Source organism: Schistocerca cancellata, chromosome 2 (genome assembly GCF_023864275.1).
Source record: "Schistocerca cancellata isolate TAMUIC-IGC-003103 chromosome 2, iqSchCanc2.1, whole genome shotgun sequence".
Lineage (NCBI taxonomy): Eukaryota > Metazoa > Arthropoda > Insecta > Orthoptera > Acrididae > Schistocerca > Schistocerca cancellata.
The window spans coordinates 553374350-553376577 of NC_064627.1; the positions used below are offsets into that span (position 1 = coordinate 553374350).

The 2228-nt window shown below is 47.3% G+C and overlaps 1 non-coding gene across 1 annotated transcript; it reads left to right on the top strand.

Moving 5' to 3' along the window:
• Positions 1 to 286: 286 nt before the first annotated feature.
• On the top strand, positions 287 to 359 carry Trnaa-ugc (transfer RNA alanine (anticodon UGC)). The gene has a single exon. It is a non-coding gene; the product is annotated as a tRNA-Ala (tRNA).
• The last annotated feature ends 1869 nt before the right edge of the window (positions 360 to 2228 follow it).

Genomic DNA, 2228 nt, shown 5'->3' on the forward strand with positions numbered 1-2228 from the left:
ATTCTAGAGAAGCTGCACGGTCAACAATGGTATCTGTTCTTTCGAGAACAGTTACTGTCTTCATATATATAGTTAAAGGCTACCCAGCCACTGACCTTAGTCTCTGCGAATGCGCACGGGTTGCCCGAACTCTTACGGGAATCGTCACCTTAGTGTGTGCGAGTAATGAGTGGATGGGCAAATATTTTTAGATGCATTACGTACGTAGACTGTGGACAGTTGGGAATGTGGGTCTCGCGGGAAGCGTGCAAGGGATAAGTCCCTGAAGTGGCGCTATTCATCCGTGGCCTCGGTGGCTCAGCGGATAGAGCGTCTGCCATGCAAGCAGGTGATCCCGGGTTCGAGTCACGGTCGGGGCACACATTTTCAGCGGCCCTCAGAGAGGTGTATCAACACCTGTCGGCAGCTAAGGGTTTCAATTAATTATCATTTACTTCTGTTTTACTCGTTGACTTTACGTCAATTACTATGAACTGTGACCTCTCTGCCGGCTGGTGTGGCCGAGCAGTTATAGACGCTTCAGTCTGGAACCGCACGAACGCTACAGTTGCAGGTTCGAATCCTGCCTCGGGCATGGATGTGTGTGATGTCCTTAGGTTAGTTAGGTTTAAGTAGTTCTAAGGTCTAGGGGACTAATGACCTCAGATGTTGAGTCCCAAAGTGCTCAGAGTCATTTGAACCATTTTTTTGTGACCTCTCTGACAGGAAATCACAAATCCAGTCACATAACTGAGACGATAATCCGTAAGCACACAATTTCACTACGAGCCACTTGTGTGGTACAGTGACAAAAGCCTTCCGGAAATCCAGAAATACGGAATCGATCTGAAATCCCTTGTCAATAGCACTCAACACTTCATGTGACTAAAGAGCTAGTTGTGTCTCACAGGAACGATGTTTTCTAAACCCATGTCGACTGTGTGTCAATAGACCATGTTCTTCGAGGTAATTCATAATGTTCGAACACTGTATATGTTCCAAAATCCTGCTGCACATCGGCGTTAACGATATGGGCCTGTAATTTAGTGGATTACTCCTACTACCTTTCTTGAATATTGGTGTGACCTGTGCAACTTTCCAGTCTTCGGGTATGGATCTTTCGTCGAGCGAACTGTTGTATATGATTGTTAAGTATGGAGCTAATGCATCAGCATATTCCGAAAGGAGCCTAATTGGTATACAGTCTGGCCCAGAAGATTTTATTTTATTAAGTGATTTAAGTTGCTTCACTACTCCAAGGATATTTACTTCTACTTTGTATGTATGTTGTATGTTAACCGGGGACCTAGAAACGACGGAGAGGCTCCGTCCCCACCGCAGCCACAGTGGTCCACAAAGCCACAACAGGCTACAGCAGTCCACTTCACCCCTCCGCCACCCCACACCGAACCCAGGGTTACTGTGGGGTTCGGCCCCCGGTGGACCCCCCCCCCCCTCCCTCCCTCCCAAGGGAACGTCTCACACCAGACAAATGTAACCTCAATGTTTGCGTGATAAAGTAATGGTGGTGTACGCGTACGTGGAGATCTTGTTTGCGCAGCAATCGCCGACAAAGTGTAGCTAAGGCGGACTAAGGGGAACCAGCCCGCATTCGTCAAGGCAGATGGAAAACCGCCTAAAAATCATCCACAGACTAGCCGGCTCACCGGACCACGACACAAGTCCGCAGGGCGGATTCGTGCCGGGGACCAGGCGCTCTTTCCCGCTTTGGAAAGCCGTGCGTTAGACTGCTCGGCTAACGGGGCGCGCTACTTCTACGTTACTCATGTTGGCAGCTGTTCCCGATTCGAATTCTGGAATATTTACTTCGTCTTCTTTTGTGAAGGCATATCGGAAGGCTGTGTTTAGTAATTGCTTTGACAGCACTGTCTTCGATAGTATCTCCATTGCCATCTCGCAGAGACGGCAATGATTGTTTCTTGCAGCTAACATACTCACATACGACCAGAACCTCATTGGATTTTGTGCCAGATTTCAAGACAAAGTTTCGTTATGGAAACTGCTGTAAGCATCTCGCATTGAAGTCCGCGCTAAATTTCGAGCTGCTGTAAAAGATCGCCAATCTTGGGGAGTTTGCGTCTGTTTAAATTTGGCATGTTTGTTTCGTTGTTTCTGCAACAATGTTCTAACCCGTTTTGTGTACCAAGGAGGATCAGCTCCGTCGTTTGTTAATTTATTTGGTATAAATCTCTCAATTGCTGCCGATACTATTTCTTTTAATTTAAGCC